Below are 26,573 nucleotides of genomic sequence, written 5' to 3'. Positions count from 1 at the left end.
ATAGAAGTGCTCCAGTTGGGAGTGCATTCTCAGTATGGGCCTAGCAAGGTATTGTTGGCCCTCCAAAGGCTTGGCTACATTCTTTCCCTGACTCAGCATTCGTGCACTTTGTAATGCATATTTCTGGCATTACAGATCCACAGTTGGAGGCTCCTGGCTGGCTCAGTCACTGGAGCCTGTGTGGGTTTGAACCCCATCTTGAGTGTAGAGATTGCTTAAAAATAAAATCTTAAAAAAAAGAAAGATAGGCAGTTGGGGAAAGATGGCTATTTATATTCTGGCCTTGGTGGTCTCGTTAATTGGCTCTGTGATGGTGGGCAGGCCACAATCCTCTCTCCCATGCCTACTGTCCAAGGTTATTTTGAAGGTCAAGCATTAATAAGTAAACAAATAAATACTGTGGTCAAACCTAGGAAAGTCTAGAGCATGAAACAATTGTATTATCATTATAGAGGATAATACAAACAATTGTATTATCATTATAAGAAGAAAAACAAAAGAAAGGTATACTTTTAAAAACTAAGGATCGGCCACAGTGTTTTGCAGACATGTAAACATAATATCAAATTTAATACAGGTATGGTTGTGCCCTTCCTAATTATTTCTTACACCTGGATGTGGCCCATGGGAAAATTCTCTCAGAGGCCATGCATTTAGGGTCTTGTATATTTTCAGGTTTCCTTATTAAGTAGAAACCAGAAGCCTTTTTATGTCTCCATGGGGACACCTCCAGAGCTTGTATCAGCAAAAAAGAAACCATAATGTGAGGTGTTGGGGTTAGGACAGAAAATCTGAAGGGGGCTCAACCCCAGAAAAATGGGAGACCAGTCCACTGGCTGGCCTTATGGGCTGCACAACTTGATGGTCTTCTCCTGGACACAGAATGGTTGTTGTATGTAAAAGAAGCTTTGCCTCTTAAAGAGGAAAGAGTTTAGAGGCGTGTGCGTATGTATGTATGTGTGTGTTGTATTCATTTATAGGCTCTTAATCAAAACGTTTTGGGTCTCTTCACTAGCAATGGGTAAGAAGTATCAGAGAAAGAAGAAAAGAAAACAAAACAGCTAACATACTCATTGAATGCCCGATGACATGGAGTATTGTACAATATGCTATCTGGGATACCCTTTTTTAAAAGAGGTTGGACGTGGCCATATTTTTTACTCTCAACCGCTAATTGCTTGCAGGCTCACGAAATCATTGTTTCTGATGGTTAATCCACTGCAACCTGTCTAGTTTCAAGCTGGGTTCTCTGGGATTTAAAAGAAATCAGAGCCATACTCACTGACCTGAAGGAACAGACTGGTCAAGGAGAATATACTGATAAAAAGAGAGAACATAAAGTGAGAGTATTTACAGTTAAGTGATGCATCAAGTGGCAAAGACAGCCCATGCTTTGAGGGGTTCAGAGAAAGGGTAATTTCAGTATTGGAGAAACAGGTACTGGGGTTTCAAACTGGGGTAGGGAGATCTCCTGGAAGTGATGGAACCAGAAGGAGCAGAGAGATGTGGGTAGAATTTGGACACTTACCTCTAGAAACACTTTGGTTCTATGAGCCTGGGGCCAGCAGAGGGAGCACAAGGTAATAAACAGCTTTGGTTTGAGAACTTGACTGTGCTCTTTGGAGCTCAAGGAAAACAAGGCTGCGGGCAAGATGGGATCATTCACCACTATCCTCTCTCCCCTTGTATGTACTTGTTGCCTTTTAGAAGTCTACCAAGTTTCGCTCCCTCCCTCACTTCCAAAACTTGTTCTATGGTAAATGCAGAAACAGACCCCAAACCAACCAAAGGAGCCCACAGCAAACAAAGAAAATCTAGACAAAGAAAAAACAATAACATCAGTTTTTAATTGTTCTTTAAACCAACTTCAATTTTTCAGCCTCCCAATTCTTTGAATAATCGGGTAGTGTGAAGAACTCACAGAATATTATAGCTCAGAGACCTGTCACTTTAATATCTTCTCTGCCTTGGGGAAATGGGCTATTTAACAGAATTCAGCAAATCAATGACTGTTGGAAAGGAGATTTGAGGGGAACTAATGCAATCTTTCTAAGGCTTCAGTGGTGAAACATGCATTAAAAAAAAGGCTGCAGACTCATGTTTATTCTCAGCAGAACCACTTTAAGTTTCTAGAAACGTGGTCAAATATTCCAGAGATATGTTAGAGTGAGCCTCCAGCTTCACTGAGCTGGCTCCGCATGGCCCTCCATGGCCCATTTCCTGGGTCTTCCATCAGTTGGCAAAGAACAACACAACTCTGCCTGCCTTGGGGCCTTTACACATACCATTTCTGCTGAAGCCCCACTCCCTATCTCCTTTTCAATCTTCCTTTGGCCAAGTTAATTGCATCTCAGTATTCAGATCTCAACTCAGGCCTCACTTCTTAGGAAAGTCATCCATGACCTACAGACTAGGTCTGTCCACCATATGTTCTTCAGAGTACTTTGCACTTTTTATTCATAGTGCTTGACAAAGGTTGCAATCGCATATGTATTTTTGTGACTATTCCACTCATTGTTCTTTTCCTTACTAGACCAAAGCTTCAAGGTTTAGAGACTCTGTCCTTTTTCTATATCATTGTATCCTCAGCATGAAGTATAGTGCCTAGTTTTAAGTCTCAATAACTACTCATTTATTGGGTGAAAAAAAATACATAACAACTATCAGCTGCTAATAGCAGGTGTTACGTTCTGCTAAGGGAGGGCTATGGGAGTAGACAGTAAAACTGGGACTTAGGGGAGGACAGTAAATTCAGGAGAGACTTGGTAAATACTGGTTTTTGAAGGGCAGAGATGGAATGGGGAGCAGAGCGGGAAAGTATTGGGAGGGAGGCTGGACAGCGAAGCATGCAAAGTGTCGGCTAAGGGACACATGGGGACAGAGGACAGACTATGTGGGGCTAACTGCCCTGTGCCAACTCTCTGTAGGTTGAAGCCCCAGTCATGGTTTGATGTACTGTGATCTAAAGAACATTACTGATGGTGCTAGTTATTCTTTATTTGCTTCCCACCCCTAAATTCATTCTGTTCTTTATATCCTCTCTGTGTCCCAGGAGGCTGACCCCAGCTCCTGGTTGGATTTGGCCAATGGAAGGCACTGGCGTGGACTGGTGGGAAAGAGGGAGGGAGGGAAGAGTAGGTGGGGTATGCCCATGCCCTCATTTCCTCGAGTGCAGATCTCTGACGGCAGCTGTGGCCCTTCTCCTTTGGCCAGACTCTCACCGGTCTCAGGAAACCATTTCCTGCTCTCCTGCTGTCAGCCTTCGGGCCTCCTGCTAACCTGAGTCCCTCCTTGCTGTTCTCCTCCTTCCTGGTTCCTTGTTTGTTTCCTTAATTCTGCTTCCTCCTGTGTTAGTAGCCCCTTGTTAAAGTCTCATTGCCATCATCTGCCCACAACTCTGCTTCCTGTTGTGATCCTGACTGATGCACTTTCTTTCTCCAAGTGATGGCCATTTGTCTAGATTCACATTAGAAATATCCTCTTTATTTTTGAGCAGCACATTGGCTGTTAGAGTCTTGGCTCTGTCAGTGGAAGGAAAGGCCTCTCTTTCTGCTGCTTCTACTGTGTATGCGACGAGTATACGGTTAACAACCTGATCCCAAACCTAAAATCTCTGAAGAAATGTGACTTAGAAAACCCCAAGCTGGCAGGGGCATGGAGAATAGAACCATTAGCAGGTAAAGGTGCTTATTAGACATCCAGTCTGCAAAATTCAGGTCACCAAATTTTTTTGAACTGAGTTATTTCACTCGCTGCCTCAGTTTTCTAATTTATTTTGCCGGTGCAGACCCTGGGTTTGCATCCCTCCTTCTCCCCTTGCCCCAAATAAAAAGTACAGCAAAGAAGAACAGGAAGATTATAGGTGCAAGAGATTCTCTCCCGGTTCCAGTCCTATTTTGATATTATCGGCTAGTTAGATTTTTCTCCCTAGACATATTGAACATGTACCCCCAGATCTATAAAATGTCCAATTAAGAAACCAAATGAAAGTGTTCAGGAACCAACTCAGTTACCCTGGTACATAATGTAAGGCTTTCAAAAATAGAAGAGAATAATTTAAATATGTTTTTAAACTTATGGCGTAATATTTCTTCTGACACTCCCCACACTCAACTCCCTGCCAGATACCCAGAGCAAGAAAATACTAAGAGTGAATTTTCTAAATTAGGAATAGAGAAATGACCCATTTACAGAAAATCAAATGCAGTCTCTCGCACGTTCTGCAAGTACCTGAAGAAAATATAGAGACGACTCATTTTAGAATCTGCCACAGAAAGGGCCAACCCTTGATCTGTAGAATCCTTTTCACTAAGGAAACCTTTCGTTGTAGGATGGAATGTTGGAATAGAAGACACCAGGGCCCAGATCCTGTCTTCACTTTGGCTTAATGGGGCTGGGCTGGGCTACCACTCAGAACTCTGTGACCTGGAGGGATGGAAATACCATGTTGGGGATTTGAGGTAGAATGGCTGCCTGATTGTTTATGTCTAATTTTAGTTTCCTTCAGATTATTTTCAAGAACAATCTTGCATTACACAACTTGCATGTTTCCATAAATAGACTCATTCTGTTTGTTTTGAGGCTCTACTATCATTTCTCTTGCATTCCTGAGTAGGAAATTCTACTCTGAGACCATCGTCCATAATCCCAGGGCTTCAGAGGAGAGCTGACATGGCCCCTCGCTGCACTCCCCATGTGCAGACCCTCCTCTCTGATTAAGGGGGCTGAACACAGATAAACATAAAAATAATCTGGAGTGTACCTAAATCAAACCTCTGGATCTTTTTCCTTAGCCAACATCCCCATCCTTTTCTTTCTTGAGAGGTGTATGGCTAAAGGAAAATCACACTTTTTACAATTGGTCTTGGAGTATTTTCCATATGTAAGGGACTGTTTATAGGGCTGATTTATAAGTATGCTGACTATGGTTCACAGCAGAAATTCACTTAAGTAATAACTCCAAGCCTTGCTGTGTTGGTGCTTCAGGCTGGCTGGACTTACTTCAAGGAGAGTCAAAAGATGCTTGAAATAAATTATTTTAAATACAGTTTCATTTTAAACATATAAGCCAACTCGTTGTAGTGGCCTGGGAGTCAGAAATGTAGCTCCACTTGTGCTACGAGCTTGTTGTGCAATTTGTGGCAGTTCCCTTACCTCTTCTAAACGTCACATTGTCACATTCCTCTCTGGGAGATTAAATGTGTGGACACAAGATCTCTGTGTTGCACAACTGCAGGGGGCGCTATTGACATTGCAGTCTGCGTGGTGTTTCAGGGAGGCTCCATTCCCATATAGCACAGTGAGAATGGTGTCCTCTGGAATGAACGATACATTGCTGAGGCCCAGGCTTGGCTTCTGAATCATTATCTGTTGAGTATTCACTGTGTGCCTACTGATAGAGAGGCACGTAGAAGGCAAAAGGTACGGTGCAAGCATTCGGAGGTTGGGAGCGGGGAGCTGGCTAACAGAGGTTAAACATTATTTCACGAATGTGTTGGTGTACTTGTTTCACAGACGTGTGTAAAGAATCTGCTAAGGCCAGAAATTGTGCCAGCCTAATCATATTTTTTTCTTCTAAAACTCAGCTCAAACGTGAGTCCCTTCATGAAAACCCAATCCCTCCCCCAGAGAGCTCCCAGACTTGTGGAGAACAAACAGGAACTTGTGATGAGTATCACGGTAGCGGGATGAGCTTCAGACCTGGCAAAATTTAGCCGTAAGGATTTTTGGATTATCTGATGTTTTGTATTATTCACATTTCTTTTCTCTATGGATGAGTAATTGAGATGTCAATGGACTTCGGCTAATAGCTATTGAGTGGGTGAAGCGCTGTTAAGGATGTGAAGGTGGAGGACACGTGAGATGTGCTGTCGAGGGCTAGGAACGTCAGACTGATTTGTAAGGAACACGGATGGACTTTGTTAAAGGCTTAGGAGTGTGCTATAGGATTCTGAGAGAGAGAGAGAGAGAGAGAGAGAGAGATCACAAGCACACACCTGCCCACCTGGCTTGGGGAATCAGAAAGGCGTCCTTGCAGGAGGTGCCATCGTGGTGACTTACCTTTGTCCTGCCGGGATTGGCTTGCCCTCTGTGGCATGCTTTGCTAGCTCCCTGGACTTGGCCTTGATGGCATGTCTCCCAGTTGTAATTACACATTACTTTTTTTTCTTTTTAAAGATTTTATTTATTCATGAGAGACACACAGAGAGAGGCAGAGACACAGGCAGAGGGAGAAGCAGGCTCCCTGCAGGGAGCCCGACGTGGGACTCGATCCCGAGACTCCAGGATCACACCCTGAGCCAAAGGCAGATGCTCAACCACTGAGCCACCCAGGTGTCCCCACATTATTTTGCTGTTGGAATAACGTCATTGCCACTAGATGGTTAGCCCTGGGAGGGTAGAGACCATGTTTTTTTTGCTTCCTGTGTTACCCACTGGATCTTAAACAGTGTCACTGAGTAGAAAACATTCAGAACTATCCAATAACTGAATGAATGAGTGGGCAACGAGTACATAGGAATTGGAGTAGAGAAGGACCTTCCTGGTGATCGCCACGTATAAGTGGCCCCCTGTTAATCTTTGGAGACTCTGTGTACACTAGAAATGGCAAACTGCAGAAGATCCTTTTCCTCAGTGACCAGAGGGCTTATTTTTTTTAAGATTTTATTTATTTATTCATGACAGACACAGAGAAAGAGAGAGGGGTGGGGGAGAGAGGCAGAGACACAGGCAGAGGGAGAAGCAGGCTCCATGCAGGGAGCCTGATGTGGGACTCGATCCCAGGTCTCCAGGATCACGCCCTGGGCTGAAGGCAGGTGCTCAACTGCTGAGCCACCCGGGCGTCCCGACCAGAGGGCTTATTGAGAGAGGTGGCAGCAGGTGCACGGAGTGTGTCTAACTTCTCCTTACTAAACTCCAGAAGGATGTGTCATCCCTGGTTTCATTTAAGCTCTTCTTGAACTTAGTAGGTGCTCATTAAATATTTGAAAACGGGACGAGAGCAGGGATGGATTCCCTGATGTCTTCTGTCCGACAGCCTTTTGGAATAACGAGCTCTCATTGCCTACCCCATGCCCCCTCCTGCTTCTCACTTAAGCCATGTCTTTATGCTGTGAGAAAAATGGTGCAATATGGAGAAAAAAAAACAGGGCATCTGGTTCACCAGATATGCATATGGCCACAACATATGGCAAACCCAGGGCATTTGACCATCGTGCTCATTAGGATGTGCCGGCAAACCGGATGCCGCACGTTCCCTGTGTCTGTGTCGTTTTTCTCCCAGCACGTCGACCTGGTGTTAATCATCGGGGCACACTCGCCTCTCCAGGGCAGACCAGTTCCTCCACCCCTCCACCTCTGCTTTCTTTGGAAAATCCCTCCACGGGAGTGCCTATTTTGCACGGCGTGGTGGCCTTCACCTCCGCAGGATGGTCTAGCTCCACAGGTCCCACTGAGAACATCCACAAACCACACTAACAACAGAAGGCTGTGGTAGCAGCTCCCGGCTTCTCAGGTGGTGAGAAGAAAATGCAGAGTCCTTTGGCACTCGGCATTGAGGGAAATGGTCTCCCCCCCACCCTTTTTTCTCTTTTTTCTCAGAGTCTGGGATAATTAACTTTGCATAGAAGAAAGAAAACCCAGCCCACCCTAGATCTCCTGATTTTCACTCAGATTCTCCAACTTCAGGAAGAGGAGGGCCAGAGAGTGGAGCCCCACCCCCGACGCTGGCAAACCAGACAAAACAACCAGCCATTCAAAGGGCTGAGATGGAGAGGGGGTCCGTTTTCAGAAGCCAGGGGAGCTGCTCCTTCACTTTGTGTCTTTGATAGTTTTCCCCTGAAACGTCCCTGCTCCAGTTTTTCCAGGCCCCTGTGACGTTTCTGTTCCCCTCTCCCGCAGACCTCCACCAACCACTTCTCTAAGTAAATTCCATTTTTCAGTTTTTGTTGGCAATTGTTACACCATTCATTTCGCACATTTGCATATTTCATTTTTGTCCAGGTTGCTTCTCTCTCGTTGCATTTCTAAAAATGAGAGATGAGATCAAAACTCACATTAACCTCGATGTCATCCCCTTTGCTTTTTGTTCATTGCTATTCTTTGTTTATCATCTTTCAGCAAATTTTCAATCCATATGACAATACTCCCATCGAAATCAATTAGAACCAGTTTCACAAAATAGACTTACTGATGCCCTCTGTCAATCTTCTCTTGAATTCCAGCTGTATACTGTTGATGCACATTCACTGATTGCTAGATATACATTATTCCTTTCATCTGCTGGTAACTATCAAAAAACAGTAACAAATTTGTCCGGAAGGATTTATTCACCACATAGTTCCCCTCTTTTCTTTCTTTCTAAGTATTGCTGATGATTTGATTGAACTCAAAAGAGTTACAGATTTTTCTCATTTAGTACCCACTCCCATTATTTCAAGGCAGGAAAAGTGCAGATTTTTTTTTCTTTTAAATAGTTTTATAGACAAAGTGAAAGATTTTTCATTCTTGCTTCAAATTCATCGTGAAAACAGAAGGCAGTTTTCCCAGATGGAAATCTGTCATATCATTATGGAAATGTCAGATTTCCACCCAGGGCATATTGACAAAAAGCCATGGTTTTTGCCCAGGGGGTGGAATTTCACAAATTTTCCCAAGAAGAGCTGCATTCCCTGGTAGAAGACAGAGGCAATTTCTTTCCCCATTTCAGATTTGCGAGTCTGAGCTCTAAGAGATTGGTTTCAGGCAAATACCCAAGGAGGAGAAAAGAAGATTTCCGCATCTCCATTACTGGCCATAGCAGCTTGGCTCGCCTTGGCGAGTCCGTCCTGGCTGCCTCTACTTTGGTATTAGAGTTACTGTGAGCCGTAGCTCTGTTGACGATGTCACATAAAATGGGTGTGTCACATTGTAGACCGGAGGCGACATTTCCTTCTTTGACTTACCTGATACTGCCATGTAACTGTCTCCTTTCTGGTTAATAGACATGCTCTTCTTAAAGTCTCTCTTAATTTTGGTAATTGTATTTTTTTCCCCCTGGGAATGGAGTGTTTTAAACCTCCGTTAGTGGAGGATTTCATGCATGCATTAGAAATATTAGCAAATCATGTCCATGTTAATGAATGATAGGACATTTAGAGGAAAATAAAACAGTCCCCAAACATTTTCATACATTTATGGTCATCAGAATCTCACGCTTTAAACAGATGAAAGAGATTTGTGAGTGGCATAAGTCACGGCAGAAATAGCCTTGGGACATGAGTTACTCTATTCTATTACGTAAAAAAGTCTCGCTGCCTTGTATAATAGCCCTGTAGATTAGCAAGTACAATGCAAAGGATCTAAATATTTTTCTTAAGTAAAGATTTGCTGTTCTCAACAACAACAAAAAAGCTCCTCCAAAGATTATGCTAGTATAGGTACTCTGCTCCATTAATATAAATGACTCTGATGTATATTTTTTTCCTAGCAGAAATACCTGCATTTAAAAAAAAATGCAGCAATAACTTCAAACTTCAAAGGTCTAAACTTCAAAAGGTTTCTTGCATTCTGCTTGATGGGACAGCATCTTATGCACACATGCTTTTTTCCCTGCTAAATGCCTTAATAATGAGCTTGGGTTCAGATTTTGTGAATCGGAGCCAAGTAACTCTATTTTATTATATTTGCTGGGAAATGAACTAGCTCAGGGTAATTAGGAAAGCAATTTTATTAGCTTCTATTTCATAAAGATTGTTTTTTAATCAGAGTCAGAACTTACTAGAAATGATTCTGTGCTCATTGCTCGGGTCTCAGGAAATGAAGTGGGGCACCATAGGTCCTAACCCACAGTAAAACTGATGTGATGAAGACAGAAGCTTTGCTCTTAATCTCTAACAATGCTGTAAAAATAAACCCAATCTGATGGCATTGTAAATAAGAGGGTCATGGCTAACGATTACCTGTGTCTAGTTTATTATAGACTAGAGCCTTGGTAACTGAAGGAGTTAAAGCTTTCTGTTAATTGGCCGGGGAGTCTTGGATTCAAGTTGTGAGCAGTTCTGGTTTGAGGGCCGGGGCTCCCGGGGCAGGTAGGAAGAAGCGTAAAACACCGGATTAGGTGACTATGTCTTCAAGAGACAAATGGAGGAAGGAATCGGGACTGATAGTGTATTTAGATAACGTAGTGTGGCTGTGAAAAAGACAAATGCTCTACTGAGGCACACAGCATACCGGGGGTTGGGGGGGTGTTGCTTATAGGAAAATGGAGTTCCTGTAATCATGCCTCTCCCAGCAGCCACTTATGGAGCACGGCAGACTGTTTGGGGCACCTCATTATAAAGAGAACATCAATACTGTAAATTAGAGAGAACTCAGAGAAGGGTGACAAAAAAGATAAAAGGATTAGAAGAGGTGACCTATAAAGAAAGGTTAAAGGAACATAACATTTAAAGCTTTCAGGAAAAGGAGCTAGAGAGATGGAAGCCTATGCTAACTGTCTACAAATATTTGAGCAATAATAATTTTAAGGGAAGAAGAGGATTGCTGGCCGTGGTTGAGAATGGTCTAATAAGAAGTAACGGCTTGAAACAAGGAAAGGGGAAAATGTCGGTTAGGGGACATTAGGAAAAATCTCTTCCCAGTAAGGGCAATTAGGCACTGAAGTGAACTGCCCGGGGAGGTGGCCCAGGCCCCGTCACTGCAAGTGTCGCAGGAATTCCAGGGGAGCTCGAAGACTCAGGGAGCCCCTGGGCGAGGAAAGGAAGGCCGCCTTTTCCGAAGACAGTCCTGCACCGGAGAATGGAGTTAGGACCCCCACGAGGGCTTCGGCGGGGGCCCCCACCTGTGACTTAAGTCCGGTCAGTGTGTGGCGGGTGTGGTAGGTGGGGCCTACCAGTGTGGGGCCAAGGTGGTAGGTACCTTCCGGGAGGAAAAGCCCATCCTGCGTGTATGGGAAATCCCTTTCCGAAAGCTCTTCTCTCCTGCCTTCGGTCATCAGTGCTGGCGTTCCTCATTCCCCCCCACAGTCATCGAGGCATTTACATAAATCATTGTACAACACCCCCAAGAAGTCAGCGCTAACGTGGGAAGGGGAGGAATGCCTCTGACAAGGAAGCCCATTTAAAAATGAATGGTGTGAGGTTGTGTGCATCCGTTTCTGTTGTGCAAGCAAAGGGAAATAGAGAAAATTGCCATGTTTTATCATGTCGGATGAGCTGGAATAGGTGACACTGTGATCAGGTGTGCATGCATAATCACTCCCCCAAATAATCGCCATGTGGAATAATTTCCCCCCAAATCTTGCAGCTTCAACTTATTCTCTGCGAGTGACTCATAAATCTTGGCCTTGAACGTGAATCAAGATTCCAAGCTGCAGGCTCAGGGGTTTGTTGGATTTATTCAACTTTAGTCTTTATTTATAGACATAAAAGTGTATTATTGGTTGTAACATCCAAACAAAAGAAAACAGATTGTAAGCATCCATTAATGTTTTCCCAAAAGGGAAATCGCACGTTTCTCTCGGGTCTTTCATTCTCTCTCTTGTAATATTAAGATGATGTCATAAACTCGTAATTACTTTGTGATGTTCTTGTGCACTTTATATCTGTTGGTTCGGAGACGCAAATTCCCTTTCTGATCAGAATGCAGCAAACAATATGGGCAGGTGGAAGACAAGTCTTTGGTGGCCTGCGGTTTAGAAACCTCCGAAGTTTTGAATGCGAACTATTGAAACTGTTCTCAGGGAGGAGAGAGACGCTTTGGAAAAATCTTGGGTCTTGCGTTATATACATGAGATGAGGTGTTAATTTATTGGAACAATTACTCTTCCTACCAGAAAAGAAAATTATTTTGGTTAATCAAAGTGGAGGCTATGTGAAAAAAATATTACCGTATTTATCAGGTGGGAGTTTTTCAGCCATTAATCACATCCAGGAAAGCGAAAATACTTTAAGAGAAGGGGTGTGTTTGTGTGCATATTATCAGATGTTTGGCTCTCAAGTACTGGTGACTTTGGGAGAAACCGAAAGCCCGAAGCTAGGTCTGTGAGACAGAGATTGGTCACGAGATGGTGGCTTTCTCTTCTCTGGACCAAATCTTTGTTCTTTTACTCTCAGCTCATCTCTTCAATTCTGCAAGAAAGAGACCATGAAGTATCCATTTCCGAGTCCTCTTTAAGCCTTGCTCAGATTTCTTATTGCTCATTGCTAACCATTTTAATTTCTGACCTCTTCTGCTCCACTAGTTATAGACCCATTCGCTGACCCTCTAGGATTTCCAACTCGGTGATTTATGTCCTTGCCATATTCATGTGAAGCGCCAGCATCAACCTCACAGAGAAGGGGAGAGAGAAAGAGAGAGAGAGAGAGAGGGAGGGAGGGGAGAGAGAGATGCTTTCCTACCATTCTCCTGTTCGGTGTCAGAACAGCTTTTCTTTCCATTTCTCTTTTCTTACAGTCTTAAATTTTTTTTTTAATATTTTATTTATTTATGACAGATACAGAGAGAGAGAGAGAGAGGCAGAGACACAGGCAGAGGGAGAAGCAGGCTCCATGCACCGGGAGCCCGATGTGGGATTCGATCCCGGGTCTCCAGGATCACGCCCCGAGCCGAAGGCAGGGGCCAAACCACTGCGCCACCCAGGGATCCCTCTTTTCTTACAGTCTTAATAATGATCTTGATGCTGGCAATTTTAGATGGCCCCAGTGATGTCCCTCCACATCCCTAAGGAAAAAAAGAAAAGAATTCCTTTTGGGTTTTAATTGCTAGAGCTATTATAGACTGAGAGGCGATGTTCTCTTGAGTGGTGAGGTTTGGGGCAGGATGGAATGTGAAGTGATCCTACAGTGTGCAGTCTGGTCAATTATACTACTGACTTCTGGGAGAGGCAGAGAGGGGAGGGGAAGCCTGCTTCTGCCTTGGCCTTTGTACCGTTGCTCTTCCATGGGGAAGCAGAGCCTTTACGCCTTTCCCGTCGAGCTATTGAGGCTTCCGGAGCCATCTGTCAGAAGGAGCTGAGCCACTCTCACCACTCCCGTAGTCTATGCCTGCTCCGGTCTTGTAAGTTGACAACTAGACCAGCAAATGTGGGTGCCACACGCCATCCTCAGTTGAATTGTTTGCTTTCAAAGTTGAGCTAAAGGTAATTTGGCTTTCGATCTTTGTTTTGCCCGTGGTTGTATATATTCCTTTCTGTATCGTTTCCTCACCTCTGTTTAGTTTTTCATTTTCAGGCCTTTCCCTCATTCTTTTCATTCTTTGCAAATGGTAGGTGTCCAGCAAACATCGCTTCTCATGTGAGCCCTGCTGGAGGATCAGTCTTTATCTCTGTCCCGCCGAGGCATGTGTTGTGTGGTAACACTGTTCAGAATTGCATACGAATGCAGGCTAGCGAGCCTCTTTGTCAAGTTCTGGACGTGCCCCATGCGTTGATCCTGTTTAGTTATTAGAATCTGAAAACTTAATCATACACTCTAAGAAAAGGCTTTGATAAAGAATTTTACTCCTGCATGTTCATTTAAGATTTAGACTTGACGTATTAACGCCAAATTTAAAATTGTGTCCTCTTCATTGCAGTCCTCTGTAGTTACAAGGTTCTAATAAATATTATGTCCTCCCATCATGCAATTAAAATTTTCCACCTCATTTCACAATGCAAAACATTCACATGTTGTCAATCATTTTGAAACATGATTTTTTGACATCATATAATTTCACTTCATTTTTTCAGACAGACATCGCACTAGGAAATTATTTAAGAAAGAATCCTATTATATCTTTATTTTTCCACCAAATTTCACCTTCAGATGCAGTCATTTGTGTACATTTCAGTAATTTCAACAATAAACTTGCAAAGGAGAGGGAATGGCAACTCCTCAGTCAGACGTTTGCATATGGGTTTTGCCACTCTTGCGAGGCTGCGGCTCAGTTGTGGGCACCCGGTTAGAAAACACGGTTTTAGCCACGGGAAGTTTACAAGTCTTGCTGCACAAAGTGAAAAGGTTGCTGCTTGAAACAGCTACCACCTGGGAAGCTGGGAGAAAAACATGCGTGTGCTTTTGAACTCTCCTCTGTTTAATAACTAGCAGACACTAATGATTTGCCAAACATCCTGATTTAAAATGGTGGTAGTCAAAAGCAAGGCTGCCTGCTGGTTGTCAGGTAGCCCACCTGTTCTCCAAACCAGAGTTCCCGTGACCTGTGCCCAACGCAAAGCTGTTATCCTTTAAACCACTGCTAGACGTGCATGTACACCTCGGTGGTTTCTCTCACTAGCATTCTGCTCTGCCGTTGGAGAGAAGCTTCTCGCCGGAAGTTCCACGTTGCCTTTTTTTTTTTCTTTCATGAAGGAAGATCCTTGGAGAATGATGGCATGCACAGTCTTTGGGGAGGTTAGGATGGAAGGCGGGGTAGGGGGAGCGAGGGCTCATCTTGTCTGAGCAGCAAGGGAGAGTTAGTTAATGGTGACCAAGACACTGCTCAGTTCAGTACAGGAGGAATATAGCTTCCTGGTTTTTGATTTTTTTTTTTTTAATAGTCGAGTGGGTTTTTCCAGAAAGATCAACCATATCATTCATGATTTGGTGTAGTTTTTGTGAGAGGCAAAGTAGAAAACAGCCAGCGATGGAGGGTGGGGAAGACATGACATAGGGACAGCAGTGTTGACACGGTGTCTGTAGTCTCTAGTAGGGTGAGCAGAGGTGGTTTCTGATGGAAGCAGAGGGCCCTGGGGAGGAGAGAGAACACTGCTGTGGTGTGGCCTAAAGTAGGGAAGTGAGCAAAGAGTTTATCCAGTGTCAGTTTGACTATCATTTTATTTATTTTTATTTTTATTTTTTTTTTATTTATTTATGATAGTCACACAGAGAGAAAGAGAGAGGCAGAGACACAGGCAGAGGGAGAAGCAGGCTCCATGCAGGGAGCCCGACGTGGGATTCGATCCCGGGTCTCCAGGATCACACCCTGGGCCAAAGGCAGGCGCCAAACCGCTGCGCCACCCAGGGATCCCTGACTATCATTTTATTAACACAAGTAAGTTAATTTAACTAGCGCTCCTAGGATTGTCAGAACCGTGTGGCCTTTGCAATGGGCCAGGTTAGTGTTTCCAGCCACCACGTAACGGCAAGAACTTGGAAGCTGCTAGACCCAGGCTCGCTCTTCATGTTCTGCTCCTGTTTGTTTAAGATATTCTAGGTTTATATAGCTACTATAATGCGGATATCAATGAATACATTGGAGTGAAACATTCTATAGCATAGGGGGGAATTCTTTTAAGATAGTTCCACCTACTACTGAGTATTATATTGAAGTGATTACAGTGAGGATTTTATTCATGGTTAATCCGTGAAAGTACTTGGTATGGAGTAGGATCGCATGGCACACTTTTGAGTGCCTACTTTTGTACTATGTTTTACAAACACTATGTCATACCCACCCAACAAAATTGGTATTACTATCTCTTTTTCACTGATGTGAAATCTTTGACTCACCCTGAGTCATATGGCTAATACTGTGGCAGAGCTCAAAATCAAATCTCCCATACCCTAAATGTTTGTTCAATGAATGTTGACAATTAAATCCATACCATATTCACTTATGGATATTCGCACATGCTTATTCATTAATTTTGCACACACACATCAGAATACCCATCTGTTTTTTGTTGCTGTTGTTGATGATGGATGATTAGTAAACTAGAAGGTGATCCTTTACAATACGTGAGAGCATGCTCCCCCCCCCGCACCCCGTCTTTATTTTAAGTGGAGGCCTTTGCAATATTCTCTTAGTCCCCATCCAGAGAGTTTGTCCCCAGGGACCAGAGGATGCTTAACTTGGTTCTCTCAAGCCAATTGTGCTACAGATGAAGATAGCAGTTAGCATTCGCCATCCTTGGTGATTTCTGTTTCCCTCTCTGGGTTGACATAGTGCTTATCACCGTGCTACCAAAGCACATTGACACGTTTGCTAGCTTCTCATGAAACAATACTGGAAGAGTAGCCCCTTCCTCTCAGCTGTTCAATGGCTCGTTCTCAGATAACCATTTAATTTTCTCAATATTGCAAGCCCTTTAACATCTGAACTCTTCTGTGTTGTTTACACTTGTCTTGCTTTTCATACAATGATATTCTTACCTGATGGAGAGCAGCTCTTTAAACCACAGTTGAGGTACATTGAAGAGTTTGTGCCATGGCATGTCTACTACTTACCACTTGTTTTAGGAATTATTTGGTACAAGGGAGAGAATGTACATGAATAAGCTAAAAAAAAAAAAGTAGGTGTTTTTAAAAGGCTTTATGGGCATCTCCTGAAACCCAGGTGTACCAGTAGGGCAGTGGTGGCCTTAGCCTGCAAATTGACATGACTTTTCACTTCCTATTCCCCACGTCATAGTCTGAATAGTTGAAGTGGGGGAGGGTGGCTGAAGAAGCAGAATCCTGCAAGCTGGGCTACTTCCTCAGGATGCTGGGAAGGTCTTCAAAGGAATGAATTAGGGGTAGAGAGGTTTGTCTTTTCAGAGTCATCTACAGTTGATCCTTGGACAACCTGGGTTTGAATGGTGTGGGTCTGTTGTACATGGATTTTCTTACAGTATTGTATATTAGATATATTTTTCCATAGGACTTTCTTACCATTTTCTTTTCTCTAGCTTATTTTATTGTAAGAATACAGTATTAAAACATAACATACAAAATGTGTGTTAATCAACTGTTTATATTAGTAGTAGGGCTTTCCAGTCAACAGTAGGCTATTGTTAGTAGTTAAATTTTTGGTGAGTCAGAAGTTATATGAGGATTTTGGACTGTGCAGGAGGTTGCTGCCTCTAACCCCATGTTGTTCAAGGGCCAACCATACAGTAAGGATTGTGGTGGACGGAAAAGGTAGACTTAACTATGTACATTGATGGATTTTTAAAAAAGATTTTATTTATTCATGAGAGACACACAGAGAGAGAGAGAGGCAGAGACAGAGGGAGAAACAGGCTCCCCGCAGAAAGCCTGTTGGGGGACTTGATCCCAGGACCCTGGGATCATGCCCTGAGCTGAAGGCAGAGGCTCAACCACTGAGCCACCCAGGCGTCCCCATTGATGAATTTTTAAGTTAGTCTACCTTAGAGGTAACAACTGCATTCTCATGCAGAAAACCATGCAATGCACATTTTTAGATAGCGGTACTTCTCTAGGGCACCAGGGAAACAGAAGTACCTGAATTTAGATCTAAAGTCAAGAATCTCCATTCTTTCTGTACTGAAATCACAAAGTATTTCTTGGAAGGTTTCATTTCTGTTTCCACATGCAAACCCATTTGTTGGAATCCAGGGAAAAGACACATTTGAATTCAGCCAAATATTCTTTCCCTCTTGAAACCTCCTCCTCCCTCAAACCTAGAATACACTGGAGAATCACCTTTCACCTTTCTCCTTTCTAATCCATGTGATTTTCATATGTGGACACAGCCAGTACTATAGTATTTTTGGCTTTGTGCATACGGTCCCAAGAATCTTGAAGTCTCCTGAAAAGTTCAGCTAGCTATTCAGATATTTCTGTCAGGCTGATTGTAGGTCATAATAGGGGTTTCTAATAATCTTGGGTGGATTTCTATGATCTGCAGAAAAAAGCTTAAATTATAGTCAACCTCAGGGAAGTTTTGATTGGAAGGGAGCCTAGGAGCTCCCTCCTCCTTTCGGCAGCACCATCATGGTCTGGTCTTATATAACTTCACTCAGTTCACTTGCTATTTTGCCACACTTCCGTGGTACCCAGGCAGCCAGATGATCCTCACTGAGATAAAAGCATCTGTATTTGAATAGGCTGAGACTTCAAGTTTCTTTCTGTCGTTTTAAGATGCTACGCAGAATTGTTAATGCCATCATAGGGTGACCAATATGGCCTACCAGGTAAGAAATATGATCCCACTTCTAACATCCTTTTTGCATACCTTCTTTTCCAAAAATGCTTTTCACACAGGTTGCTGGCCCTGAAGTATGTGGCAGAGGGTTTATGAAGGGCTGATCTCTCCAAAAGTGCTTCACTCTCCAGCTGGAGACAGACGTGCCTACAGGAGCTTGAAGTCCTGTGTTCTACTTCCAGTGAAGGTGAGTTTTAGCACAAAACACCTTTTTGTGTTCCCTACCTTCTGGAAAGTTGTTGAGAGCATTAGCTTTGTCCCTACTGCTTCAGACCTTAGCCTCTGTAAGAGACCTAACCTTGGGGGGGTGCATGTCCATGGATGGATACTATCAAATTGTTCCACTATGTAAAATATAAGAATGTAATGAACCCAAGCTTGAATGGAGTCCTACAACAGTTGAATCACCTGAAAGAGCCACTGGTTTCCAATTTCTTATCTTTTGAAGGCTTGTTACATGTAGGCAAAAGAGACCAATAGCCCTGAGTCACTGTCCCTTTCAGAGCTATGTAATTCAACAATGAAAATAACAACGTTTTAAAGCAAGCCATGTACTAGACACTGTTCTAAGTTAGCTCCACCCGGGTCATCTCATTCAATCCTAAAAACCACCTTTCAAGATAGATATTTTCATGATCCCAATTTTCGAGATAAATAAACTGAGGTTCAGAGAGGTTAAGTGACTTGCCTAGAGTCACAGAGCAGGAAAGGAGTGTATTAGGGTTTGAACCCATTGTGAGTTCAGACCCTGTGTTTGGAGCACCCAGCCAGTTGTAATGTGAGCGTTTAAAGAACCTGCCCAAAGTGCCCTTCCCTTATGATCATTCCCTTCCAGTCACAGTTCTCTTCCTCAGACCTCAAGCCTAGTAATGCTTTCAAAACTATTTATTGTGTGGGGTTTTGAAAATAAGGAGAAAAAGGAGGGGAGGACAAGATCAAGAAGAGAAATCAGGAGCTGGGGAGGGAGGAATGAATAAGAGGAACACAGGATTTTTATTTTATTTTTATTTCTTTAAACTTTTTTAGAATTTAAATTCAATTTGCTAACATTTGGTATAATACCCAGTGCTCATCTCACCATGCGTCCTCCTATTGCCCATCACCCAGACACCCCATCCACCCCCACACTCCTCCCCTTCTACAACTCTTTGTTACTCTCATGGTTTGTCTTCCTCTCTAATTTGTCCCCACTCAGTTTTTCCCCCTGCTCTTATGATCCTTTTCACTATTTCTTATATTCCACACATGAGTGAAACCATATGATCATCGTCTTTCTCCGACTGACTTATTTCACTCAGCATAATACCCTCCAGTTCCATACACATCAGTGTAAATGGTAGGTACCATCCTTTCTGATGGCTGAGTAATATTCCATTGTATGTACAGACCACATCTTCTTTATCCATTCATCTGCTCATGGACATCGTGGTTCCATCCACAGCTTGGCTATTGTGGGCATTGCTGCTGTGAACATTGGGGTGCAGGTGTCCTGTTGTTTCACTACATCTTTATGTTTGGGGTAAATACCCAGAAGTGCAACTGCTGGGTGATAGGGTAGCTCTATTTTTAACTTTTTGAGGAACCTCCACACTGTTTTCCAGATTGCATTTCCACCAACAGTGCAAGAGGGTTCCCCTTTCTCCACATCCTCACCAACATTTGTTATTTTCTGTCTTCTTAATTTTAGCCATTCTCACGAATGTAAAGTGGTATCTCATTGTGGTTTTGGTTTGTATTTCCCTGATGGCAAGTGATGTGTAGCATTTTTTTTTTGTGTTTGTTGTCCTTGTGTAGGTCTTCTTTGGAGAAATGTCTGTCATGTCTTCCACCCATTTCTTGGCTGGCTTATTTGTTGTGTTGAATTTGATAACTTCTTTATAGATCTGATACATAATTTGCAAATATCTTCTCTTATTTGAACACAGAAGATTTTTAGAGCAGTGAAAATACTTTGTATGGTACTATGATGATGGATATTTGCCATTACCCATTTCTCCAGACCCGTAACATGTACAACACCAACAGTGAACCCTAATGTAAACTGTGGTCTCTGGGTGATGATAATGCATCAGCGTAGGTTCATCAGTTGTAACAAATGTACCACTCTGATAGGGATGTTGATAATGGGAAAGCCATGCATGAGTGAAGGCAGGATATGTGGGACATCTCCATACCTTCTGCTGAATTTTGCTGTGAACCTAATACTGCTATAAAAAATAAAGTAAAAAAAAAAAAAAAAAAAAACCTAGGAGGAGAATGTGGGAGGAGTGCTAAGAAGCTTGTTTATGATCCTTTGAAGAAGGAGAGTGGGAGAGAAGGGGCACATGGCTTCCCTGTTTGGAAATGCTCATCTGTTTTTAGTGGCTTCTTTCTCTGCTAAAGGTGCCCCATGGATGACAAAAAGCAGGTCATCAGAGAATAGGCACTCTGAAGGATTGAGGGGAAAGGCCCTTCTGAATGTGGGACGATCAACTTTGCATCAGTTTCCCATGCGCTGTGTTCAGTGAGTTATCCTTACTGGAGGGTACGGGAGGCAGAGTCTAGCCCTTCAGGCAGGTATCAGGATGGGAAGATTCTGGGTCCGTCTTTGCTTCTCCAGATAAGACCATTGGGTCTGCGGCAGAGGGGATGTCAGGGTAAGACTCCATCATGGTGAAAAGTTTTAACGGGAGCGGTTGGGTAAAACCTAATGGCATAATCAGAAAATGATCAGAAAAGGGGTCTGAGCATAAGCCTGCGGGTGGCGTAGTGTGAAATTACAGCAGGGGAATGCCCAATATGACCCCCTGCCTGTGCCCACCCCCTTCTTGACCCTATCCCTTTCCTGACCCTCTCACCTGCTTTTCTTCCTGAGTCCTTGTTGTCATGGATCACTCTGGACATTTTACTGATTTCAGTTATTTATTATTTAGCTGCTTCTTCTGTGGAATGTAAGCTCTGTAGGGACAGGGGATTTTGAACATTTTGATCCCATTTTAGGGTGCTTCTTAGATGCTCAGCAAATGCAATCAAAGGAATGAATACTGTTGCTGGACATCCAGTAGGACAGTCTAGCTAGGTGGCCCTGCCTTTGTCTTCCTGTTCACATAGCCATTCTGTCTCCCTCACTCATTGTCTCTAAGCCTCAGCGCTTTTATGGCCAAGGGGCTAGCTAGATAGGTTTTTCCTTTTTGTCCTGGGCTTTCTCTCTCTTTTTCTGTCCTCAACACCACATTGCTTTCAGCAAGTTGCTCTCTCTGTGCAACATCTTTATGCTAAGTCACAACGTAGTGTGAGAAAGGTGAGGGTGACAACCTAGAGTAGACAAGGTGATGAGCCACTAGTCCAAGGAGGCAAGTGGTTTGAAGAGCATCCTGGTGTCAGGAAGGCAGAGCTCAGGGGGTGCAACCATCCTGCTTTGGGTCTGTAGGACTAAGTTACCTGGGCAGAGAGTAAAATATTAGTCCACATCCACACTAGGTTTTGAGATGAAATGTTTTGCTTTTGATGGGAAAGATAATTTCAGAACCTCCCTTGATAACATTTCCAGGATAAATACTCTTATGTATGTGTGTATTTATGGATTTAATAAGCACTTCTATAATGCTTATTATGTGCCAGGCACTGTTCTAAATGATTCAAAAATAAATATTAAGGCATCCAGAAGTAAGTACTAGTCTTATCATCTTCCTTCCTGCCATATTATAATGAAGAGCCAGGCACAAGAAGAGGTTAAGTGACTTGCTTGAGACTGAGAAGTAATAGTGGCAGATCTGAAATTTGTGCTTGCATACTGAGATCTGGCTCCAGAGTCAACACTTTGATCTACTAATTAGTCTACTTCTCCAATATTTACTAATAGTTTTGAAGTATTAGTTATGGTCTCATTACAAATCTTCCATAATTCTCTGGACTTTGCAATGGAGATGGTAAAAACTCACAGTAGAAGATAGGCAGCTATTCTAACTTCAAAGAAAGCAAATTTTCTGATGTGATTTGTTTTGTTTTAATACATTGATTATCTGGTATGGATATATGTGTACATATATATTAAATATATATAAACATACATAGATCAGAATATATACATACATATACACATATATTCAAATGCTGCATGAATATATTGTGACTAATCCATACAGAGCTTCATCAGTATTTCTTCTTTATTCTCCTTTATGCCAGCAGCTTTCTTTATGCATTTCCATTTTCCACATTTTTCAGAGTGATTGGATCAGGTTGTATATACTTCTCCTGAAATATTAAGTGCATACAATCTGCATCCACACGTACTGGGTCTATAGTTATGATCTATCATTTCGAAAATCCACATGTTAAAAAAGAGCAGAACAGGGGCTTGAGTGCTATGAAGTATTAGGTCCAGAGAACCCCCTGCCATTTATCTTCTCACTAATGCAGGGACTAACAAGACCCTAGAGTTTCTGTCTCATTGGCAGATCCTTTGTCCTACTGAAACCACATGCATGCACACACACATGCACGCACACACGCACGTACGCATACACCCGCACTCACTTGCTCACATGTACTTTATATATCTAAGAAAATTAACTCATTTCATAATGAGTTAGTTGCTGCATAGCCAAGTGGAAGAAGAATGTCTAACTAGTGGGCCATTTCAGAAATTTGTACAGGGGATATCCCCTGTACAAGTGTCAATCAGATTCTTGAGCTTTGTCCTCAGGACAGTTTGGAGGGAAGACTAGATACGGAAATGGTTGGGCAAGATATCATTTTTAACTTATAATTGCTTCTACCGGCTGTTGTCTCTTCTCTCCATATTGTTTCTTCCTTATGACCTTTATCATTAAATATTTCTAGCATCTAAAGGTGCTGCTGCTAGATCTTCCCCAGCTATTTTTTCCTCTCATCTCTTAAAAATATGATAAGGCAGTCTTTCTTGTTTGACTTATGGAAATTGGTCTTCCTGCTTTGGCGTCAAACCATGCTGGTTGCAGTATGATTTCCTGGCTGATGGTGTCTCACTGTGCTCACTTTCTGGACACCCCCATGCTTGTACTGGGGCTCCAAATTCATTATCTCAGTGGATTTCTGCTCTGGTGTATGCTCACACCTCTGAGAGTATATTCGCTTTACTTCTGTCTTCCCTTGAAGTCCACTGCTCAGAACTTCTGAGTCCCTGTCCTCTGCTCATGAGAGTTCATGACTGGTGTAAGGTTGAATCTACAAGTAGAGCAAAACTTCCAATCCCTTCAATATGTTTTTAGATAAATTCATGAGAAAAAATCAATTTGATTGAAGTAGTTTGTTCAGATGGAAAAATTTTGTGCCCCGTGTGAACATGATGTTATTCACTGGGTGTTTTAATTGCTGGTGATTTATGCCTATAAAGTCTGCAAAGCCCAAATACCCAGATTTGGTTGGTCATCTTTGTCTGTACAATTCCCCAAATAGTGATACTCTTACATATACACAGATCCCGATGGTTAACGTCACGGACCAAACATCGTGATTATTTTGTAAATTTTTCAGAATGCTTCCCAGTAGGCATCTCTTTGATTTTACCTTATTGATGTAGAACAAAGTTTCATTTGCTCACAGGTTTTAATTTAAAAAAGAAAAGCTAATGAATGTTGGATCGCATTCTTCAGCAAAGGTGATAAGCCTTGCATGTATATATAAAAAACTACCGCCCTCTGATTGTCAAAGTTTACTTCTTTCTTTTCAGATTCTTCTTTGTATTGTTTTACAATCTAGGTATATCTGTTTAACATGAAATGCAGAAAATGACAGGGCTCAGACAGCTACTGCATCCAGTGACAAAGATTACTGTCATCCTGGCTCATCAGTTAATTCATCATTGGCAATGGTCCATTCCATTTCCTGGTAGCCTAGCAACAGCCAATGGCGGGGAGGGCTGTTCGCCATGTGACAATGGGATGTGGTACTTTCCAGAATGCTTTTACATAAAAATAGGATGATAATTTATAAATTTACATTTTTATTTTAATAAATGGGAATATTTGGTTTTAGGGGTTGACATTCAAAAGGGAGACAATTTTATTTTGCAGACCATGACTTTAAAGTGCTGGACTAGTGACTTGATAACAGAAAGGGAGCTATCAATTTCACACATAAACAGGGGTTTAAAGTTGAGCCTGTGAATGCCTTACTTTACCTTAGAATGAATGATATTTTCCCCACAGAGTCACATAAAAAATATAATTAAATGAGAGCTGTTCTTAAATCTTACACACACACACACGCGCACGCGCGCGCGTGCCTTAGGATTTTAGTCTGAACTTTGGCTCCTAATTTTCTCTATCACTGGATAGAGAAAAAGCAAAGAGATCTATGAGCAACAACAATTACTGTTGTCCTCAATATTAAAAAAAAAAATCTTTCAGTTTCTCACAGTCCTAACCCTCTATGATGATTCATGGTTCGGCAACTCATTTGAAAATCTGCTCATTTGTTTTCACTGATTGAACTCCCTGATTGTTAGTGTGTATAAATGTGTTAGCTACTTTTGAAGCGATCTTCTGTTAAAGAATTGATAGAAAATCCTATTTAAATGTCATAATGCTTTTTCTCTTGTTATGACAGTATCATTGAGTAAATAGTTTTATTTGAGTCCTATAGTTAAGAAAATCTATAATCACCTCCTCATAAATCTTTTTTAAAAAAATCTATATTTAGCCCCATCTGCAGAGATAGGAGTGGAAAATAGGCGACTACCTAAGACATGAATTCCGTTAAATATTAAAGAGATCTCATCAATGATTTTATTAGTCTCCGAGCTCAGTAAAGGCCTCACTGACATCTAAAGCCTAATGATTTTTTTAAAATATATTTAAAGCCTTGCACTGCACCTTTAAATATTGAACAATATTGAAAAATATTGAAGCCCTTTTTTGTATATTAGCTTTAGGCAGAACTGTTGTATGATTTCCACTCCTTTCATGACATTGTAATGATGTTACCACATACAACTTTATCTTGCATGAAAAGGTGAAGTCATGAGTGATTTCTCCAATTTAAAAGCACTCAACCCTCACAGTGCTAGAAATGAATATTTTGCATATATTCATGCAACAATGATTCAATTTAAGATTTCTATTTTCAAACATTGCTTGAAACCTTCACTATGTTAGTAGTAAAATTGCCAAAATGTGTAATAAGATTTATTATAGATGAGTAGCATTTTATTTAGTATTTCATGTTAACACGCTTTTAGGGTTACCTGGTTTAGCAGGAGAATTCATCTTTCCTTTCTAATCAGAGATAACATTTTATTGTATTTTAAAAAATACTCTTCCCATACACATATATATTGTGGCACAAACTGAATTTTCTCTTGCTGGCAACACAAACCCAAACATTGCTCATGTCAAAGCTCAGTGTACCCTCACACAAAGACGCTCTGATTAAAAAAAAGAAGAAAGACTTCCCTTTCTCCTTTGTAATCACTGTCCCTTCTCTCCAGAATAGCTGTTAAACCCTTTTGCTGTACATCCTTAAAATGGGTTCAGACTTTTGCTGCCCCTATATGGGGTCTTGCTACACTCTTGTTTATACCGTGTAGATGCTTCATGCTGTAACAGCATAAAAATGTGTAACATCACAAGTTTCCTAGAAGCCATATCACCAGCATATGTTACAGGCACAAGAAATATATGTTGGTGGGAGCTCTTACTTGAGGGGCTGTGTATTTGAAAGAGGTTTACATAGATGGAAGAGATGTATCGAAGCATGGTTACCTATGGGTTTATGGATGAGAGACCGGCAAGTGTGTAACCGTTTCATGACTATACCTGTGATTGTCACAGGGGAGGCCTGACAAGGTAGAAACTCTTACTATTTCTGTGTTCATTATGTGTCTTAGGCCCTTAAGTCTTCTTTCCATTCCAGATTTTTAGTCATTTCAGCAGTGAAAGAGCGAACCTTGCACAGATCTGTTTCGTAGGCATTAAAATGATACTCTTCCTCCTCAAGTGTATTTATGAAGTATACATGGACACACACATGCAGTTGCTTAAATACACACAAAACAAGGCTCTGCGTAGGTGGATGAGTTTATATCAGAAAAAAAAAAGAAAAGCTTATACACAAAGCACATAGTTCTCCCTCCAGAAAGGAAATACTAACTTGATTTTCATTTAGCAGAGACCTGTACTTGCTAGCAACCAATCCCATTTGTTGGTGCAGAGCCACTCACAGATGACACATATATACAAATGTGATTTTTTTTTGGGGGGGGGTTACTTTAAATTTTATAGTAAAAAAAATGTTATTGGAAGCTGGAGATGCAGCATGCTGGTTAGTGGCTTGACTGCATTTTGGGGAGGGAAAGAGAGTGGTGATCTTATTAGGCCCCTGGGTGGGCCAAATTTTCCTAATTACATGGAAATCAGAGGCAGTCCCTAGACTGGTCTCTTACCTGCATGGAGTAAACACTCCCCTGCTGTCACTAATGTCCTATAAATCATGTTAAAGAGAAGCATAATTAACATTTTTTATCAAATCAGGCTTCAAAGTCATGAGGTGCTTGAGTGAATAAAGCCCCATTTCAGCATCAGCAGGGAACACATTCTCCAGAGAAGGCTTAGGATGGTCCGCACTCCTCCTACCCACCTACCCCTACCCTTTAGATACCCACCCAAGGCAAAGGAAGTCTGGATGAGAAAATCCTAGCAACATACCACATTCAGTTTCATGGGTCTAACTAAATT

General features: G+C 42.1%; 1 long non-coding RNA gene across 34 annotated transcripts in view; it reads left to right on the top strand.

Annotated features, from left to right (window-relative positions):
• LOC144324199 (uncharacterized) overlaps positions 1 to 26,573 on the top strand; it is a 584,277-nt gene that overhangs the window by 305,735 nt on the left and 251,969 nt on the right. For 33 of the 34 annotated variants that reach the window (XR_013389680.1, XR_013389687.1, XR_013389664.1 and 30 more), the window contains one exon: positions 17,940 to 18,067. This is a non-coding gene — a long non-coding RNA (uncharacterized LOC144324199). Of the gene's footprint in view, positions 1 to 14,832; positions 15,007 to 17,939; positions 18,068 to 26,573 lie in introns of all 34 variants that reach the window. The other variant, XR_013389654.1, reaches the window with a different exon arrangement.

This window comes from Canis aureus, chromosome 11 (assembly GCF_053574225.1).
Source record: "Canis aureus isolate CA01 chromosome 11, VMU_Caureus_v.1.0, whole genome shotgun sequence".
In the NCBI taxonomy this organism is placed as follows: domain Eukaryota; kingdom Metazoa; phylum Chordata; class Mammalia; order Carnivora; family Canidae; genus Canis; species Canis aureus.
The sequence above is the reverse complement of the archived record's forward strand: the minus strand, read 5'-3'. Positions and strand labels throughout refer to the sequence as shown.